Source organism: Syngnathus acus, chromosome 9 (assembly GCF_901709675.1).
Source record: "Syngnathus acus chromosome 9, fSynAcu1.2, whole genome shotgun sequence".
NCBI classification, from domain to species: Eukaryota; Metazoa; Chordata; class Actinopteri; order Syngnathiformes; family Syngnathidae; genus Syngnathus; species Syngnathus acus.
In genome coordinates this window covers 9,489,902-9,511,927 of record NC_051094.1, presented here as the reverse complement: position 1 = coordinate 9,511,927, position 22,026 = coordinate 9,489,902, and the positions used below count along the sequence as shown (strand labels likewise).

Below are 22,026 nucleotides of genomic sequence, written 5' to 3'. Positions count from 1 at the left end.
TTTTGACTTCACTAATGCGTGTATTTGATAGCAACGACCACATTTGCATGTTTGTCCGTTGACATGGACCAAAAAAGAAGCAACTCGTGAGCTTTTACGACCTCTTCCCCCTTTCTCTTGTCTCTGCGCAGGAAGTCCCTCCGTTTGTCCGTTGCTGGGACGACGCGCGTATAGGACTCCATTCCGTGCGCGCACAAACGCTTGCCAGTGTACAATATTAGGTTAAAAAAAAAAAAACTCTACTTGGACTCATGGCCCACGACGATATCCGCGTGGAATGGATACGACAGCGAGTTCGTGTTTGTTTCAATTTAGCTGATAACAAATGTTTCGACGAGCTTCTGAGTAGAAGAGATGGGAAAGAAGAGGATGAACTTATTCGCTTTTTAAATGTCGTTTCTGCAGAAAACATTGCATCGTGCCTCCTGTTTATGAAAACTGTTCGAGAGGAGGCGATTGAAGTTAAAATTCCTCAAGGTGAGTTTCCTATTTATTAATCTGTCGTTAAATTATTTTAATGTTCTCTTCTTTGCACCATTGACATCAGAAAAGAGCTGCTCCAGTGACTCTTTGGACCATGAGGGGCAATCGGAGATCCAAAGAGGAAACAAGACTCCTGAACAACCACTCAGTCATGTGAGATGGAAAAAAAAAAAGAATATTTATTATTGGAGAATAAATAAGTCAACTATTGTGTTTTTTTGTTTTCAGACAATTCAACTAGTCTATCACACTGAGCTTCACATGGCAATAAACCGAGTTCCAGAGAGATTTGCCAAATCTCGAGTTTTATATTTCCTCAGGACCACAAAGAGTAAGAGCAGTTTCAAGATCGTTACAATTCCGGTGGGAAAACCAATGCATGATTAGTATTTCATTTCAGGGGCCATTGTAGAACCATTTGACATGATTGAAGCCAATAAGCTGATGCCCAAGTTCTTGGAAACCGGTTTTCATAATGGACACAACCTACGAACACTGCAGAAAAAACTTGTTCATGTAAGTTACAGTCACAGCAGTCAACAAGACAGGACAAAACAAGAATTTATGGAAAAAAAAACCTACTAAAGGGAATTTACAATTAAGTTGTGTACATTTTGTAGATCTACATTCCATTAATGACTGCCCATCAGTTGAAGAAAACTAAGGTTGGCTGTCAGACTGAAGCAGGTTCTCCTCATGAAGAGTTATGTGGTGGTAAGGAGACTCCAACCAAGCAGCCAAGTGACCAAGCACCCGTTCGAAATGAGCTACTTAACAGCACACACAAGTTTTTGACCTTGGTCAATTCAACTATTCAACAGCTTAAAACTCAAGGTTTGTATGCAACTTTATTAGGCTGTCCATCTCGTGTGAATTCTCTGAGGGATCATGATAGGATTTGTCATCTTTTCTACCATAATTTCCATTTATGTAATTGCATCATCACACCATGTCAATGTTGAGCAACTTTTTCTGTTCCATTTTCATTGTAGATGACATTGCACTGAGCATCCCAGAGTTAGATCTGAAACCAGATGTCAGTGACCTGCTGACTAATTCAGCAGTAGTCGAGAAGTTGGAGCAGTGTGTGATGAACTGGCAGACCCAGCTTACTGTCGTTATTGAGGAGCAAGAAAAAAAGAAGCCTCTGACGCCGAGTCCGATGGCAGAAATTGTTTTTTGGCAGGAGCGTGTCTCCATCCTGAGTGCTCTGAGAATGAAGCTGAATCAACCTGTGGTAAAGAAGATTCTACTGGTGCTGACCAAAGCAAAAGCAGCTGTGATCCCCACTATGGAAGCGACAGAAGCGAAACTTGATAAATACTGCCTGGAGGCAGATGAAAATGTCCGCTTCCTCCAAACACTGGAAAGACATTTCAAAGTGAGCTATATGTTTTATCCAAATTTGGTGAAATGTTCATATATTTAAAAAAAAAAAAACAAAGCCAGCCAGATGTTAATTGACAGGAGGAACGTTATAATTGTTCCACCATCCTCACCAATTGTTTTATGTTGTAGAATTTGGCCACAGGAGCAAACTTTAGTGTGATTTTGGAGACCATCCCATCTCTAATGAACAGCCTACAAATTGTGTGGTTAATCTCCAGCCACTATAACAAGAATGAACGCATGGTCCCCTTGATGGAGCGGATTGTTTGGCAATTGTCTGAGCGTGTGGCTCAAGTCATTGACATCCATGTACTCTTCAGGTATGTGGATTTGAATTATGCATGAGGTCATTTCTTCATCACAAGAGTCTGATTGTGTCTCTTGGATAGAGAGGAAAGGAAGTTGGCAAAATCCAAGGTGACTGATGCCAAGCAAGTTCTGGATTTGTGGAAATCGTCTTATTTTGAAGTGCGTGCTGAAATTGAAGAAGGAAGAACTGGTCAACATTGGGAGTTTGATAGGAGAAAGCTCTTTGAGAAAACTGATTACATGGCTGCCATCTGCCAGGACTTGTACAACGTTTTGGAGGTCAGTGTTTTCATTCTTCCACACACTGTTAACTCAATATTTCATATTTGTCCTGGTTAATGCAGAATTTGGATGAGTATTTCAACATCTTCAGCCCAGAGTTAAAAAGTGTGACTTTGGACCCAAAACGTTTCGATGAGATGCTGACCAAAGTTGACACCCTCATCATTCCTTTTGAGGAAGCCAATTTTGATCCTTTCAATAGTTGTAAGATGAGCAGCTGGAAAATCATCATGCAAAACTTTAACAGTGGTCTTTATGTAAGTTTTACAATTCAAAGGCGTTTTAATGATGGACGTACTTTGGATTAATTTTGCTCTGTACCTTCTATTTTATGTTTGACCAGGCCATTGAGAGGGAGCTCATTGCCTTCATTGACAAGTCCTTCAAATCACTGCGCTCTTCAACTGCTGCTTTTGGAATGCTTGTGAAATACAAAGACATTCGCTCTAGACCAGCCATCAATAAACATTTGATGAAAAAGACAAATGAACTTCTAGCTCAGTATTGCAAAGAGGTTTGTCTGAGATCACTGTCGTTGCATACAGTATTTTTCCCAGAGAACGAGACAACCCCATCTTCAAGTCCTCAAAGCACATGATGATCCACCAATAGATCTTACCAATGACCCTGAAGATTCCTGTATTAAGCATATGTCACTTATATTTCCTACAGGTGGACAGTGTGAATGACCTATTTGAGGAAAATAAAAACAAACCAAAAATAAATAAGAATGAGCCCCCGGTGGCAGGCAGCATCAGATGGGCACATACACTTTTTCACCATGTAAAAGATGGAATGCTTCCTCTCCTGACAATGCCGGATTTATTGGAGAGTGAAATGGGGAAATTGGCGAGTGATTCTACTTTTCCACAATTGCATTGACACGAATGGTAAGACAGATTTTTCATTTATTCTAAATGTGACTCTTGGGATTTTTTTATTCTCAGGCAAAAAATAAATACTTGGAAATGGCAAAAAAAATGAGAGAGTATGCCGTTAAGAAGTATAAGTCATGGGTATCTGACACTGAACGCAACTTGCCGTTGTTACTCAAGACACCCATTTTGGCCATCGTTGTGAATGAAAGCCAAGACCAGAAAGAGCTGGTATGTATCATTGTCACTGGATTACCTCACAGTAAGTAAGTAAGATGAATATATATCTTTTTTGTTTTGGAAATTTCTCATAAAGGTCATCCCAACCAAGTCTGAAATCAGTTCACAAAAGGACAAACGATACCGTGTTAACTTTCCACCAGAGATCATGACAATCATTTCAGAGACAAAAAACTTGATTTTAATGTCCTTCTCTGTGCCTGAGGTCGCTCAAAACGTGACTCTGCAGGAGCTCAACTTCATCAGGTGGTCATAATTTCAGACTAGAACACATCACAACAACAACAAAAATGTTAACCTCTGCATTTTACATTGGATTTAGGTACAAGGATGATATTCACAAGCTTGTCAGCAGCTACAACTCGACAGTTGATAGTCTGAGTGATGCAAAGATCGCCATGTTGTGTGAAATCATCAAAACGGTTGAAACACACTTGTTATCAGGATGCAAAAGACTGAACTGGAATTCCTTAGGTAATGGTGCTAAAAAGTTGCTCTAACTTCTTGCTCTGAAAAGAAATTTAGTTGAAATGAGCATATGTTTGAATTTAGCAATTGCAGATTTCATCAACGAAGCCAATCAAGAGCTCTCAAAGTTTGAGTCAATTGTCAGTCAAATAGACAACAACGAGACTGATATTGAAGCCAAGCTGCGATCGATAATGATGGCAGACCTCCTGAAATTCCCTGCTCCAGATCAGACAGACCTTTTACCAAGTAAATTTAACACAAAAAAAATCATTTTTTATATCAAATGTCACACACCAGACTAATAATGTTTTTATAATTTTTTTTCCAGGTGTCAGGGAGTTTTGTGAATGCATTGATGGAGAGCAACTCAAGACATTACATTTGTTGAAAAGCAAATACACTGAAATTGGACCTATCATCACTAAGGTGGAACATTTGATTATGGAAACAAACACTGGCAAGTGCAGCAGGATGGCAAATTACTATGCATACTGGGAACGCAAGGTGCACGATTCGCTCATAAACATGATTCTGAGGTAATTAAGCAATAACAATTATTGAGCATCACACAAGGGCCATCTCGATAACAAGCATTCTGTTGATTGCCACATTCAGGAACATCAAGGCCTTCAACGCTGTGCTGATTGGGAGCGAGCCTCTTTTCCGTATTGATGCCATCCTATCGGCCCCCAAGATTTTGTTGCAACCTAAAACAAACGAAATCTGCCAGTTACTTATGTGCTGTATCAAAGATTGTGTCGAGAGCACCAAAGTAGGTGTCTTCTTGTCTGTCTTCTTGGACTGTTACAAATTTTAGGCTAGAGATGTGCCCCCATCTTTGTGTTTCAGGAATTTGTGCGTTGGATGAATGGAACTTGCATTGAGTGCCCACCACAACATGTAGATGGTGATGACTTGGTGACGTTTAGCTTCTATGAAGAAGTGTGTCAACAACCTCAAATCAACGAAAGTGCCTTTGCCGTATCCCAGAACATTCAGCAGTTGCTGCTTTCTGTCGACCAGCACCTTAACCACTGGAAACAGTACCAGGTTCTATGGGAAAGGGACAAAGCCACAGTCTGTGAGAGGTTTGCCGCTAAAAACCCATCAAGTGCTATGTATGATCAAAGGCTGCAGTTCTATGCTCAAATTTGTGAAAAGGTGGTTCTGGAGCCTTTGTTTAAGAACGTACACATTGTCCAATTAAACCTGGAGCCACTGTGCCGGACGGTGCAGGAGATGGCTGAGTCTTGGATCAATTCATTGGGGAGTTTGCTCAACAAGTCAGCCAAGGAGGAACTCTTCAACTTAAAAGATCAAATCATGGTAAAATGCATTGTGAAAAACTTTTTCCCTCTATGTTTTCCTTTGGATCATTTGTGTTCCACAGCAACTTTCTGAGAAGCTGAAACAGAGTCCTGACACTTTTGAGAACTTGAAGAATGTCCTTAGGACTGTGTCAACCATTAGAGACATGTCTCTTAATGTGGAGTTGTGCATCATGGATATCCAGGAAAGATACAGAACGTTGACTCTGTACAAAGTGGAGGTACATTCAAATTATAAATTATATTCATATTAAATTCATATTTTTCAAAATTATGGAGACTTTTTTGATGTGTAGGTTGATAAAGCTGAACTGGAACTTGTAGCAAATATTAAGAAGATTTGGAAGGACTTGTTTGCAAAATCCAGACAAGTGGATCTGAGTCTGACAGACATAAAAACATCATTCAAAGAGGTTAGAACATTGAAACGTAGTACATATAAACAATCACATCACATAAAACGGCAAAAATAAAGTAGTACTGCTGCAGTTATATTTATCACCTGTTTGTTTTAAAATGACAAAAACAAAGTAATTACAGTCGTACTGCGGCAGTTTTATATTTCTCACCTGTTTTACATCCAGACTACTAAGAAGATGGCAGAAGACTTTCAAGAGGAGTTGTCCATCTTTTCTGAAAGTTTTAACATACATGGTCCTGGAGCTGTTGGAAATGACTTAGATAAAGGTATTTAATTTTTTTTTGTAACCAGCACAGTAATTATGACGAGTATCATTCAATGGTAATGCATTGAGCCATCTGGATCTTTTCTTCTAGGACTTTTAATCATGGAATCCTATGAAGCAGAGCTGGCCAAGATGGTGGAAAGACGGCAGGAGCTAGCCAATGCTGAGAAGCTAATGGACCTCTCCGTCCTCGCATATCCAGAGATTGTAAGCATCCAAAAAGACATGAATGGCTTACGGCAGATTTATGACATCTACCGTGATCAAAAGGTCAGCTTTAAATTTCTCTTTTAAAAATTCACACTAACACAAATATCATGATATCAGATTTTATGGACAATTCATATCTCTGGTTCCTGATATTGTTTCTCAGATTGCAAAGACCAAGTGGTCACAGACCTTGTGGGTGGACTTAGATATCCACTTGCTTCAGCGAGGTATTGAATCATTTGTCCAAGATTTGAGGAAGCTGCCCAAAGATGTGCGAGCCCTGCCTGCGGCTTGCTTTGTCGACAGCAGATTGAAGGAATTCACAGATTCTCTTCCTCTTTTGCTGGATCTGAAGAATGAAGCGCTCAGAGAAAGGTCAGTGTCCTTACTTGACCATATTCATTTTTCTAGATTAGAACATATTTTTAGATTAGAACATAAATGAACTGGTCATTTAAGAGATTTGGATTTTCGAAACTTGTTCCATTTTTCTACAAATGGAAGTTCTGTGGTTTTATACTCGGTTGCACCAGACACTGGAAGGAGTTGATGAAAAGGACTGGCACAAGCTTTGAGATGAACACAAGCAACTTTACTCTGGAGAACATGTTTGCCATGGATCTTCATAAATATGCCGATGTCATTGATGATATTGTCACTTCGGCTGTAAAAGAGCTTGGTATTGAAAAGGTAAGCGCTTCTCTCGATAGATGATCCTGGATTTGAGGTGGACGCAAATACATATCTAAGAATTTCTGTGTGTGCTTCTAAGGGTGTAAAGGAGATGGTGGAGACCTGGGAAAAAATGAAATTCATCGTACAACCTTACAGTAAAGGCACCCAGCAGCAGTCTTTTGTCTTGGGTGCGGTAGATGAGATCCTGTCGATTGTGGACAATGACGCCATGAATTTGCAGAGCATGGCTGGGAGCCGTTTTGTTGGACCTTTCTTGAGCACCATTCAAAAATGGGAAAAGAACCTGTCTCTTATCAGCGAGACCATAGAGGTTACAAGTCAAGCCCCGTTCAACACTTGAGCTAAATTTGAAAATATTGAATGAGATTTTTTTTTTTTTACACAGGTTTGGTTGCTGGTACAAAGGAAATGGATGTACTTGGAGAGCATATTCATTGGTGGTGATATTTCTTCACAGTTACCACAGGAAGCCAAGAAATTTGACATCATTGACAAAAAGTTCAAAGATGTGAGTGTTGGTCAAATAGGAATATAATTCATAACTGAACTATAAATTGTATAATATTATTTGCTGTGCAGATAATGAATGAAACACAGAGCAACCCAAACATTAAGCACTGCTGCCTGGTCCCAAACCGGCTAACGGACCTGCAGACCCTCAGTGAGAATCTAGAGAGGTGTCAGAAGAGTCTCAACGACTACTTAGATTCTAAACGGGACGCTTTCCCTCGCTTCTTCTTCATCTCTGACGATGAACTGCTCAGCATTTTGGGGAGTAGTCACCATGAATGTGTGCAGGAACATATGATCAAGGTAACAGTGGACAGATATTGTCCTTCAAAGTAGCCGGTACAGAATGTAAAATGTTCCGACCTTTCCTCTCCCTTCTTCCGCAAGATGTACGATAACATCGCATCTCTCCGGTTTGACTCGGAAAGCAATGGGGAAATATCAGCGGGAGCTATGGTGTCCGCCGAGGGTGAGGTGATGGACTTTCAAAAGGCCGTCCCAGTCAAAGGAAGGGTGGAGGAGTGGATGACAGGAGTTCTGTACGAGATGAGAAGAACGAATCGACTCGTCACTAAGGAAGCAATCTTCCGCTACTGTGAGGACAGAGGCAGGTGTGTGTCAGCGTGTTTATAACCCCGACTGCGAGTAAAACCTTTCCCACCCACCACGAGTCTGCTTGTCCCTCAGGGTGGACTGGATGTTGCTGTTCCAGGGCATGGTGGTGCTGGCTACAAATCAAGTGTGGTGGACGTGGGAGGTGGAGGATGTTTTTAACAAGTTGAAAAAGGGAGACAAATACGCTCTAAAGAACTATGCGACAAAGATGCACCAGCAGATTGATGAGCTGGTGACATGTTCCACACAGCCTTTGAAGAAAAATGACAGAAAGAAGATCAACACCGTCCTTATTATCGATGTCCACGCAAGAGACATGTAGACAGCTTTGTCTTGAACAGGTACAGCTCATTTTGGGCTAACAACGATCATCCACTTGCGTGTAAAGACCAACTTGAGTGTCGTGGTCTTCTCTGCAGTATTACAAATGCTAAGGAGTTTGAGTGGGAAAGCCAATTGAGATTCTACTGGGTCCAGGAAGAGGACAATCTTCTCGTGCGTCAGTGCAGTGCGACTTTCAGCTACGGCTACGAATACATGGGGTTGAATGGTCGGTTGGTTATAACTCCTCTGACAGACCGGATCTACCTCACCATCACACAGGTTTGGGAAGACTTAACACACGTTAAAACACACAGTTGTTGACTTGTTGACATTTGTGTGAAGGCTCTCTCCATGTTCCTGGGTGGAGCTCCTGCCGGACCAGCTGGCACCGGAAAGACAGAGTCCACCAAAGATCTTGCCAAAGCTTTGGGCCTGCTCTGTGTGGTTACCAACTGTGGTGAAGGCATGGACTACATGGTAGCCAATCAGAAGCAGCGACTGCATTGCCTTCACAGATCACTTTGACATTTGTGTGTGAACCATTCCCTTCCTTGTGCAGGCTGTGGGGAAGATCCTTTCCGGCCTGGCCCAATGTGGAGCTTGGGGCTGCTTTGATGAATTCAACCGTATCGATGCCTCGGTCCTTTCAGTTATCTCTTCCCAAATCCAAACCATCCGCAATGCTCTCATTTTGCATCTTAAAATATTCAATGTAAGTCTTTGAATGCTATATATTGTTGCGTCGTTCAACTGTAGCTAACCGCCACCATATCCTTTTGGAAATCAGTTTGAAGGTCACGAGATTACCCTGGATAGTCGAATCGGGATCTTCATCACCATGAACCCAGGCTATGCGGGGCGCACGGAGCTGCCTGAATCAGTCAAAGCGCTCTTCAGGCCTGTGGTGGTGATCGTGCCCGACTTGCAACAGATTTGTGAGATCATGCTGTTTTCTGAGGGATTCCTGATGGCCAAGGCGAGCATTTGAGCCACAATTGATATTTGCATTCAGACAACACTCCAAAATGTTGACAAACACATTTTCTCTCCACTGTGGTTTGATCCAGGTCCTTGCAAAGAAGATGACGGTGCTGTACAAGTTGGCTCGTGAGCAGCTGTCCAAGCAGTCTCATTATGACTTTGGCCTGCGAGCTTTGAAATCTGTCCTTGTCATGGCCGGAGAACTGAAGAGAGACTCTCCAGACATCACTGAGGTACAATCATCATCATATTATGACACATTTGATTCCTGCATGGCAACTACCTCCAGAGGATTTCATTAATGCTGTTTCCTTGAAGCCATTGTTTTGTTTCGTTTTTTCACATTTTATGCGGTGACACCTTTTGAAGAGGTTCCCTCCTTTCTCTGCAGGATGTGGTCTTGATGCGAGCCCTGAGGGATATGAATCTTCCAAAGTTTATATTTGAGGATGTGCCTCTGTTCCTTGGGCTGATCGCAGACCTGTTTCCAGGGCTGGAATGCCCTCGTGTTCGCTATCCCAACTTCAATGATGCTGTGGAAGGAAACCTGGAAGACAACAAATATGTCTTGCTGCCCATCCAGGTTCGTAGTGTCTAATTATTTAAATCCCGGGTTTCCACTGTGTGCAACAACTAATTCCGGTTTAAGTCTTGGGAAACCCTTCATGGTGTCTGTGCTTTCAGGTGGATAAAGTGGTGCAAATGTACGAAACAATGATGACACGACACACAACTATGATAGTGGGCCCAACAGGGGGAGGCAAATCGGTTGTAATCAGCACATTATGTCAAGCTCAAACCAAGTCAGTGTTATTTCAGACAAACTCATTTTAAACTGCTGCCATGTATTGTACCGCCTATGTGACGTTGTCCTCCGATCTCATCACCAGATTGGGATTTCACACCAAATTATACCCTCTGAACCCCAAAGCTGTGAGTGTCATTGAACTTTATGGTATTCTGGATCCAGACACTCGGGACTGGACGGATGGGGTCTTATCCAACATCTTCCGTGAGATCAACAAGCCCACCGACAAACAAGAGAGGCGGTAAGGCCAACGCTAACTCTCTTCCTCTCTAAGTGTTGAAATAAATTCAATTGCAATTGATCACACGATTACTCACAGATATATTCTGTTTGATGGGGATGTGGATGCTCTTTGGGTTGAGAACATGAATTCAGTGATGGACGACAACAAGCTTCTCACTCTGGCTAACGGAGAACGAATTCGTTTACAAGGTCACTGTGCCATGCTGTTTGAGGTTTGTATGTCATTTACTGCAGTCACGCATGTATGATCTACATACGTGTGAATAACGTACATTGATTCCAGGTTGGAGATCTGCAGTATGCTTCCCCTGCTACCGTCTCACGCTGTGGAATGGTTTATGTGGACCCCAAAAATCTGCGCTACACCCCATATTGGCAAAAGTGGTTGACAGACAGACCCATCAAAGTAGACCACCCTCATTTTATTGGAAATGTATCATTCACACTTGAGTCATTTCTTTACCTTTAGTGTGTGTGTTTTTTAGCAACAAGAAGATCTTGATAATCTTTTTGAAAAGTACGTCCACATCTTGATGGACATGATTGTGGAAGGTATCGTGGATGGGAAACAAGGACAGAACTGAAGACTGTTGTCCCGCAGACTGACCTAATATGGTTTGTGTGACCTGGTTGCCTGATTTTTGCAAGAAAGGTGGCATCATTTGTGATCCAGTCAGGTGACGGCGATTCATATTGTGTCGCTGATCTGTTCAGGTATCGCAGCTGTGCATGATGCTTGATGCCCTACTTGAAACGGAGAACTTGAGTCCTGACGTGTTAGAGTCTTACTACCTGGAAGCTCTGTACTGCTCTCTTGGGGCAACATTGGTGGATGACGGAAGAGAGAAATTTGATGACTTAATCAAAAGGACTGCTTGCTTAACTACTGTGAGTGATGAAAAAACATTGGCTGGACCTGGTGAGATCCCAGGTAAGAGATACATTTGGAGGATGTTTTTTATGGATTGATATTAACTTATTTTAAACAAGTTACAAACAAGAAGAAAACTAGTTTTTGCACGGAATCAAAGCCATTGTCAATGTTGATGATGATTAATCTTTTCTATTTTTTATTCAGGGTACCTGCCCACTCTCTTTGATTTTCATTTTGATGGAACACAGCAGAAGTGGCTTCCCTGGAGTTGTCTCGTCTCAAAATACATTCATAATCATGATATGAAATTTGTTGATATTTTGGGTAAGGCCATGATGTAAAATTTACTGTAAGTGATTTTAAACCACCCAGTTTCCATCTCAAATGTTTGGCCTTTGCCTCAGTCCCAACGGTGGACACCACAAAAACGACCTGGATCCTGGAGCAGATGGTGAAGATAAAGCGGTCTGTTCTTTTGGTTGGCAACCCGGGAACCTCTAAAACAGCCACCATTCAAAACTTTCTGAAGATCCAAAACAAAGAAAAAAACGTGAGTTCACCATCCAGTCATTGCAACATTTATGACTGCCCCAGCTGATTTGCATAATATTTCCCAACAGATTACTTTGACCATCAACCTTTCGTCCAGGACAACATCAATGGACCTCCAGAAAAACCTTGAGGCCAATATAGAGAAAAGGACCAAAGATGTATACGGTCCTCCAGTGGGCAAAAGATTGTGGTCTTTATAGATGACATGAATAGCCAAAGGTATCTACTTTGTACGATCGTACTTTAACCTGACGGTTTGAAGCGCCATCTCATGCTTCTATTCAGGTGGGATAGCTATGGCACACAGCAGCCAATTGCACTGCTGAAGCTCTTATTGGACAGAGGAGGCATCTATGACCGAGGGAAGGAGCTCACCTACAAAACCCTCAAGGACCTCGGCTTCGTCGCAGCCATGGGGATAGCTGGAGGTGGGAGGAACGAGTGGACACTCGCTCTCGTTTTAACTCTTCAGCGTCTTCAGCATCCCTTTCCCTGCTATGGAGTCTCTCCACCTGATCTAGCCCCATTATTAAAGGTCAACCAGGTGATTGCAGCAGGTCTAATGCACCTCAGTCATGCCATGTCCTCATTATTTGGTTGATATTTCAGAACTTTGAGGATGCAGTACAGAAAGTTTGTGATAAAATCACCGTCTGCACCCTGGAACTGTACAACGGCCTCGTCAAAGACCTTCCACACCGACTCCACAAGTTTCACTACATCTTTAACCTGCGAGACCTATCGAGGGTCTACAATGGCCTGACCCTCACTCAGCCTGACAGGTATGATCAAGTCAATTAATGATCTTGATATTACATTGTGTTTTGTATTTGTGTCCTTGATATTTGCTTGACTTCATTTCACCATAACAGATTTTCAACAGTCTCTATATTTGTACGGGTTTGGCGAAACGAGTGTCTGAGAATTTTCCACGATAGACTCATTGATGAAAAAGACAAAAAAATGGTATGGACTCAGTTTTCTGTTTACTATACTAATATTGCTTTCAAGATTTGATGACACCAGTGGATCCCCTTCCTCCCCAGGTTCAGGCTCTTATAAAGAACTTAGTTAGGTGCATTTCAAGGCCAACATGGAGATGTTATGAGAGACCCGATTCTTTTTGGAGACTACAGAGCAGCGCTTAGGTAATACAGAATCAAGAGTATATGAGGAATTGCTGGATTATGAAGCTTGTAAAGCACTATTTCAGGTAGAATGATGTTGTTATCAGTGACCATGTTGTTTTATGGTTTGAAATTGGATCGTCAAAAAGACCAATTTTGTTATTCTGCAGGAGATTCCTAGAGGAATATAATGATAGAAGCTCAGGATGAATCTGGTGCTGTTCTAGTGACGCTTTGGAACATCTGACCCGCGTGCACCGAATCATCCCATCGATCGAGGTCATGCCTCTGCGCGTGAGGTGTGGGAGGCTCGGGCCAGCAGTCCCATCACCAAGCGTGCTGCCTTCGCTGCTGACTGCGAGGTTGTAAAACAAATATACATGTTGAAAATAAATCGCATCTCATCGTTTATGGCTCTCAAACGTGTCGCCAAAATAAATTATATCAAGGGTCTGCAAACTTCAGTTTCCATCAGGTTGTGTAAAATGTAAATAGGTGTAATGATTTGATAATCCTTTTCAACCGCTAGTCAATTGATTACTACAACTATAAAGACATTTAATGTTCAAAATGAAAAAAACTTTATTGGGTTTGTTGTTAAAAGGAAAGGTGATATAACAGTGATAAACAAACTGAATTCCTAGCTTTTTGGAATGCGTTGTGGGCATCAAAATCAAATTGAGAGAATATTTAGAGGGGGGAAAAAAACGAAGTACAGCTTGAACATAAAATATCTTGTCTTTGTATCGAATTGAGTATTGATTGAAGAAGATTTGCAAAGCATTGTATTCTGTTTTATTTACGTTTTACACAATGTCCCCAAATTCATTCGAACAGGGGTTTGTATGTGAGAATCATGACTTTAAATTCTAATAGCAGCCTTTTTTTTGTCATTGATGACTTATTAGGTGTTTGAGATAACACTCAGCCGAGGATATTCGGAGTCAAAACTTTCATGAAGAATTGAAAAACATTGTATCTGAAACTTGGCATTGAAAATAAGAAGACCGTGTTTCTCTTCACTGATGCTTCATGGTTGCTGAGGAAGGTTTTTTGGAGCTCATCAACAACATGCTTACGTCAGGTTGGACATACTGTAGCCTCTTAATATTTTATATTTAATGATTTAGTTATTTGATAATATAACTTTTCTTCTGGTAGGTATTGTTCCTTGCGTTGTTCCCGATGATGAGAAAGAAGCGATTCTCACCAGCTTCGCGAAGAAGCCCTCATGATGGATCTGGTCCTTCTAAAGACAGTGTGTGGCAGTATTTTGTTAATAAAAGTGCCAGCAACCTACACATTGTTTTAGGGATGTTCTCCTGTGGGAGATACCCTGAGAACACCTGCAGAAACTTTCCAGGTAAAACAGAAAAATATTGTTTTTTTAACGTCATTAATAATTACATTTTTCTTTTTTCTTTTTTCAGGACTGATGAACAACACTGTGATTGACTGGATCTTACCATGGCCTCCCCAGGCATTGCGTGCTGTAGCTGAGTTTTTCCTAGGTTTGTAGTGAACATATTTTTGGAATCTGTGTCTCAGAAAGATAACATTCAGCTCCTGACTCAATTGATGTCCTTAGTTTTATGCCATTCGAGTTTATCTCATTCCAACTACTGACATGATTTACAACATAATCAGTTTCAGGCGTTCATCATGAGGTTTGTGCTGGTTTTGTTAATCGCCCTAATTAGTCAATACAAATGAAATATCAAACAAAACTTCCACAGCTTGTGATGTGATGTTTGGCTGAATATAATATTGCAACTGGAATGTTGTGCTTTGTTATTCGTACAGGTGAAAGTGAAATGATTCCTAAAGAACACGCTCAAGCTGTTATCGAGCATGTCTGCATGGTTCATAAATCGGTTGGCGACTACAGCATTCTGTTCCTGCAAAAACTTCGACGTTCTAACTATGTCACCCCGAAGAACTACTTGGACTTCATAAGCACATATGCTAGCCTGCTGAAGGAAAAGGATCAGTATATTCTTGGTATGAGGATGGGAAATAATAGAATAGTTCAATTTGCAGTGGGAATGTGACAATCAGTGATGTGTTCCAGCGCAGTGCAAACGTCTCGAAGGAGGCTTGGATAAGCTGAAGGAAGCCAGCGTGCAACTGGATGAGCTGAACATCAAACTGGCAGAGCAGAAGGTGGTTCTCGCGGAAAAGTCCACAGCCTGTGAGACCATGCTGATAGAGATTGCCTCCAACACCACTGTGGGTCAGTGAAAACCTGCAAAGTTTCAATGATATTGTCCTGGCTGAAAAAAAACATAACGTACTGCTAGCGTACCGCTGGTAAATATAAACTTTCCCTTTTAGCCGAGGAGAAAAAGACACTGGCCGAAGAGAAAGCCACAGAGATTGAAGAGCAAAACAAAGTGATTGCTGTCGAAAAGGCAGAAGCAGAAACATCCCTGGCTGAAGCTCTGCCGGCATTAGAAGCCGCTCGCATTGCCTTGCAAGACCTCGATAAATCTGACGTCACTGAGATCAGGTAAAGTCTGGCAGGTTGACTTGTCCAACAAAATTGGTCTAGGTACATTCATTTTATTGGATTGAAGTTTGATTGGCGTGTCCATCCTGCCGTTCGCTCCGTTCCTTCGTGTTTAGATCCTTTGCAAAGGCCGCCCAAGCAGGTCCAGGTGGTGTGTGAGTGCATCCTGGTGCTGTGTAAGAAAAAGGAAATTAGCTGGCAAGCCGCCAAGGCGATGATGTCAGATCCTGCCTTTCTGCGTTCACTGATGGAGATGGACTGTGATGCAATCGGTCCCAACCAGGTCAAGACTGTCAAAGGTAGGTCAACTTCCTGATCAATTAGGAGGCAATAATCAATGAAATTCATCATGGTCAAATTTGCATTGCTCACCATGCAGTCCGCTACAGTGACTTGCTTGTGCGCTTTGCTTCATAGGCTTCTTGAAGGCCCTCGGGACCAGCCTTGAAGAAATGCAGGGCATCAGCAAAGCAGGTTCAGGAATGTACAAATTGTGGAGGCTGTCGTCGGTTACTGCGAAGTCGCCCGAGAGATCAAACCGAAAAGGGACAAAGTAACGTAAAATCAGGTCAGCGAATTAGATTTACAGAATGAACAGTAATGTGACTCGTATTTTGCAGGTGGCCCGTCTCGAAAGAAATTTCTTTCAGAGTAAGAAAGAGTTGGAGACCATTCAAAGTGAGCTCACTGATATCCAGAGAGAGTTGAAGGCTCTCGGCGACAAATATCAAACCGCTATTGCGGAGAAACAGAAACTGCAAGAGGAGGCCGAACTCATGGAGAGAAGACTGATAGCTGCCGACAAACTCATCTCGGGCTTGAGCTCTGAGAATGTGAGGTGAGATGGCCGTGGAAGTGCTGAACAGCACTCCAAAAGAGATGCCAATTTGGTTTCCGTTTTTAGGTGGACACAAGATTTAGAGGGGTTGAAGCAGCGGCGCGTGCGTCTCCTCGGAGACTGCCTCCTCTCGGCTGGCTTCCTGAGCTACGAGGGAGCCTTCAGCTGGGGACTTCAGGAATCTGATGGGTGTATGAAACCTGGTTAATGACGTCAAGGAGAGAGGCCTCCCCTTGACGAACCTTTTAAAGTGGACAACTTACTCACGGACGAGGTGGAGATCAGCAGGTCAGAACGTTGCCGAGAACGACCCGCCGTCGTCTTCGTTTGGGCTCAACGTCGGGAATTTACAGGTGGGGGTCGGAGGGCTTGCCCCCCGGACGAACTGTCGGTGCAGAATGGAATCCTCACGACGAGAGGCAGCCGATTCCCCATGTGCATCGACCCGACAACAGCAAGCCCTCAACTGGATCAAGAAGAAGGAGGCCAGCAATAATCTCAAGGTCCAAAAATTCCATTATGGTTTCGTGTGATGCATTGTCACTGTTTACAATTTCAGAATAGCTCTTTGAACAAAATCCTAGAGCATTCCCCCAAACGGCGACCTCCTTTTGTTCACAGATCTCGTCCTTACAACGATCCAGACTTCCTGAAACATCTGGAGATGGCCATCAAATATGGATTCCCGTTCCTATTCCAAGATGTGGATGAGTACATTGACCCTGTGATTGACAATGTCCTTGAGAGGAACCTGAAAGGAGCGGAGGGCAGCAGTTGGTCATGCTGGGTGACAAAGAGTGGACTATGATCCAACTTCAGACTTTACCTCAACAACAAGCTGGGAAACCCCCAAATTTTCTCCGTCTGTCTTTGGAAAAGCCATGGTTATTAATTATACCGGTAAGAGCGCTCCGTTTGACAACCTCCCTTTTGGTGCGCATTCTGGCCCAGGCTGAGACTTGAATTGACCTGCAGTGACCCTGAAGGGCCTGGAGGACCAGTTGCTCAGTGTCCTCCATGGGCTTCGAGAAGAAGGACTGGAAGAGCAGCGTGAGTTTCTGATCCAAGAGACGAGCGCAACAAAGAAGCTGCTGAAGAACCTCGGTGAGCCACCCTGCTCAGGGAGCTGGCCACGTCCACGGGGAAACATGTTGGACAACACGGAGCTGGTCTCCACCTTGAGGAGAAACCAAGTCCAAATCCAGCGAGGTCAGTTTGCCCAGAGAAAGACGCTTTGATATGTTTGCCGTCGTGTTTGACTTTCCGACCGTGTGATGGTCAGGTATTTGAGAAACTCAAGTTGGCTGTGACAACATCAGTGGACATCGATGTGCTCCGAAACGGCTACCGACCGGCTGCCAAGCGCGGGGCCATTTTGTTCTTCGCTTTGACGGAAATGGCTCTGGTAAACAGCATGTACCAGTATTCTCTGGCCTCGTATCTGGAAGTGTTTGACTTTTCCCTGCGTAAGTCGCCACCGAATACAGCCCTGCCAGAAAGACTGAAAAACATCAGGAACAGTCTGACCTATAACGTTTATAATTACGGCTGCACAGGTGAGCCACATCTTCCAAACATATGACTTTCTTTTCCAGTTTCACAGTATAATCGGAGATGCTTTTGTTTGTTCACAGGTCTGTTTGAGAAACACAAGCTTCTCTTCTCGTTCAACATGACCATCAAGATTGAGCAGGCGGAAGATCGAGTGCCCCAGGAGGAACTGGAATTCTTCATCAAAGGTGGACCGACTTGAACGAAACTCCTCGGAGGTTGTGAGCGTTTGCACTCACGGCAGACCGTCTTTGTCTTGTGCAAAGGTAATCTGTCCCTGGAAAAGACTTCGCGCCAAAAGACTTGTAACTGGCTTCCCGATTCTTCCTGGGAAGATGTCGTGAAACTTTCTGAGCTTTTTCCTGGCCAGTTTGCGTCTTTGCCGGACGATGTTTGTCGAAATTCGTCCGAGTGGCAAACGGTAAGTGGCGCTCCTTCTACCCGTGCGTGACATTTAATTGCAAACCTTTCCCTCATCGACCGTCCGACTGCCCTTGTGTGTCTTCGCAGTGGTATGATCTTGATGTACCGGAACAGGCTCCGATGCCAATGAAATATGGCGAGAGGCTGACGGACTTTCAGAAGCTGCTCCTGCTGCGTTGTTTCCGGGTCGACAGAGTCTACAGAGCCATCACCGACTACGTCACCATCATCATGGGCGAGAGGTCCTTCTTTTAGTTCAAGTGTATTGAATGGCATAAATCGGGCGAACGTGCCTAGAGATAATGTTCAATATCTTTCTTGCCAGATATGTTCAACCTCCGGTGATCAGTTTTGACGTCATTTATGAGCAGAGCACTCAGTTCTCCCCCATCGTCTTCATCCTGAGCCCTGGCTCTGACCCCGGAGCTGACCTCATGAAACTCGCTGACAGGACTGGCTTTGGGAACAAGTTCAAGTTCCTTGCTATGGGCCAAGGCCAGGAGAAGGTACCATTGATTATTTTTTCCTTATATTACTCTCAAAGGGCATTATCATGCTGCATATGAAATGGCTGAGCAGTAGAATGTCCATCTCACATGTGTAAAACATGTTATGGCATCTTATGGTTGGACCTCCTTTCTTTCCCCCAATCCCAGACAATATTTTCCAAGACATTTGACCTCCAGCTGGTCCTGATACTGTGTATTATTTCTGGAGAAACAGGTTGTTTCCAAGAACATGGTGTCAGAATATTCATAAAACACATCAGTACTAGAACAAACACCAAATAACAAACAAATCCGACGCGAGCTAGGCAATACAAAGAAGAACAGGAAAAACCAGGGGGAAAAGCTCGTCAGAAGGAAAAGGCTTGAACAAACATGACAAAGCAAATAAGTATCGCCATAATATCTGAACATAACTTTCAAAACGGCAAACCAAACACAAGACATGAAGCAAAACAGACGTACCCCCATAAAGGATCAGCATCTTCTCGTGAATATTCTTCATTTTCAGCAATAACTGAAATACTGAACCTTATGTACAGTTTTTGGCCACAGTGTCGTGTCAGCAATAGCTGTTTACTATTTAAAATTTGAAAAAAGAATGTGAAACTTGATGTTCTTTTTTGGCCACTTCTTAAGGTTGCGCTACACCTTCTGGAACTGGCGGCGGCTCGTGGTCAGTGGTTGATGCTACAGAACTGCCACCTGCTGGTAAAATGGCTGAAAGATTTGGAGAAGTGCATCGAGAGGGTCACCAAGCCTCACCCCAACTTTCGCCTTTGGTTGACCACCAACCCTATTGATGATTTCCCCATTGGCATTCTTCAAAAGTCTCTCAAGGTGGAATGACCAGCTCTCGTTACGTTTAGCAACGGGGCCGTGTGAAACGTAAATGTTGCTTTCCTCCTTGAACAATGTCTTACCCCGCAGGTTGTGACCGAGGCTCCGAACGGTCTCAAGCTCAACATGAGAGCCACCTACTCTAAAATCTCCCATCAGACGTTGACGGATTGCCCGCACACGGCCTTCCGCAGCCTGGTCTACGTGCTGTCTTTCTTCCATGCCGTGGTGCAAGAGAGGCGAAAGTACGGCAAAATTGGATGGAATGTCCCCTACGACTTTAGCAAATCAGACTTCTTGGTAAGCGGTCCTAGGAACTGTCTGGACCGATCCGGACCGGCTTGCGTTACCTCGGTGTTGCAACTGTGCTCAACAGGTGTGTTTGGAGATCTTGAACACCTACCTGACCAAAGCTCACAACCAGAAAGAGAGCAATATTCCCTGGGGAAGTATTAAGTATCTCGTAGGCGAGGTTAGTTTACGAGATTAGAACACGTCGTACAACAGTGCTGCAAATTGATTATATTCACATTTTGCAGGTGATGTACGGTGGACGAGTCATTGACAGTTTTGACCGCCGGATCCTGAACGTCTACATGGACGAGTACTTGGAGACTTCCTCTTTTATGACTTTTGCCAATTCCACTTTTTCAAAAACAATGAGGTAGACTACAAGATTCCTCCAAATGGACCCGAGGATGTTTATGTTGGTCAGTTTTTAGTTGTGTCCCTCTGTGTACCCTCTGTGTTCACTATTATGCTTCATAGCTTGTCATTGGTTACAGACGAGATTGAGTCTCTACCACTGGCAAACACCCCCGAGGTGATGGGTCTTCATTCCAACGCAGAGATCGGCTACTACACACAATCAGCGAAAGATATGTGGTTGCATCTCATCGACCTGCAACCGCAGACGGGTACCAAGTGGCACTTGTCGTCCCTTTTTCTCACTTGTGTTCTATGCGGCACTTTGCCACTTCACAACCGCTCTCCGCTGCTTCAGGCGAGTCTGGTGGAAGCATCAGCAGGGACGAGTACATCACTCAGGTGGCCCAGGACATCCAGAACAAGTTGCCTGCAGTTTTTGACCTGGATGTTACCCGGAAGAAATTTGGACCTGAGATCTCTCCTACATCGGTGGTGCTGCTTCAAGAGCTGGAGCGCTTCAACAAACTGGTGATTCGCATGAAGCGGTCTCTGGCCGAGCTGCAGAGGGTGAGAGGGAGGGACACGCTTGTGGCTTTTTATGTCTCTAGCAGACTTGCCTCGATTACCATTGTCCGGCGTGTGTAGGCCTTGGCTGGTGAGGTGGGCATGAGCAGTGAGCTGGATGAAGTCGCCCGGGCCCTTTTTAACGGTCAGATCCCTGCTATTTGGAAGAAGTTGGCACCTGACACACTCAAATCGCTGGGCAACTGGATGATTCATTTCAAGAGGCGATTTGAGCAGTATAAGTCATGGGTGAGGAAAGTCGTGCGTGACATCATGTGCATTTGTGCAACAGATTTATTTGCATTTTTTTCAATCCAAAGGTGGATACAGCAGAGCCAAAGGTCATGTGGTTATCAGGACTCCACATCCCAGAATCCTACCTGACTGCCTTAGTTCAAGCTGCATGCAGAGCAAATGGTTGGCCTCTGGATCTTTCCACACTTTACACTGAGGTGACCCGCCACCGTGAAGAGGACGAAATCAGAGACAGACCTGCACAGGGTAATGAACTGAACCCAATTTGATCTGATGTCACTTGAGACTGATTCATAAGAGTTTTTTCTTGCAGGTTGCTTTGTGTCTGGTTTATACCTTGAAGGAGCAGACTGGGACATGGAAATGGGCTCCCTGGTGAAGAGTAAACCAAAAGTTCTTGTGGTTCAGCTGCCCATTCTCAGAGTCATCCCCATAGAGACCCAACGTCTCAGGTTGCAGGTGTGGATCACAATCCATGATGTGTGCATCAATGTATTGTTTCCCCACCTAAAGTTTGCGCCCATGTTTGTGTGTTTTTCTTCACAGAATACATTGCGGACACCAGTGTACACTACATCGTTGCGGAGGAATGCAATGGGTGTTGGTTTGGTTTTCGAGGCTGATCTGTTCACCACGCAGCACCTCTCCCATTGGGTGCTCCAGGGTGTCTGTTTATCCCTCAATACTGACTAAAATTAATATTTACCATTTACATCATCATCATCTCAAACCAGGCTTGTTGACAGGACAGACTGACTTCATTGGCTACATTGTTTGGTACACCTGCACAGAATAATGGGATCAAATGCAAAATAAAAATATTGTGGCCATGAAACATAATTTCCTGTTTTGATTTAGATTGTCAAATTTAAAATGTATTTATGATGAT

At 43.4% G+C, this 22,026-nt stretch overlaps 1 pseudogene; it reads left to right on the top strand.

Moving 5' to 3' along the window:
* The first annotated feature begins 164 nt into the window (after positions 1 to 164).
* LOC119127633 lies at positions 165 to 21,966 on the top strand (annotated as a pseudogene).
* Positions 21,967 to 22,026: the final 60 nt, after the last annotated feature.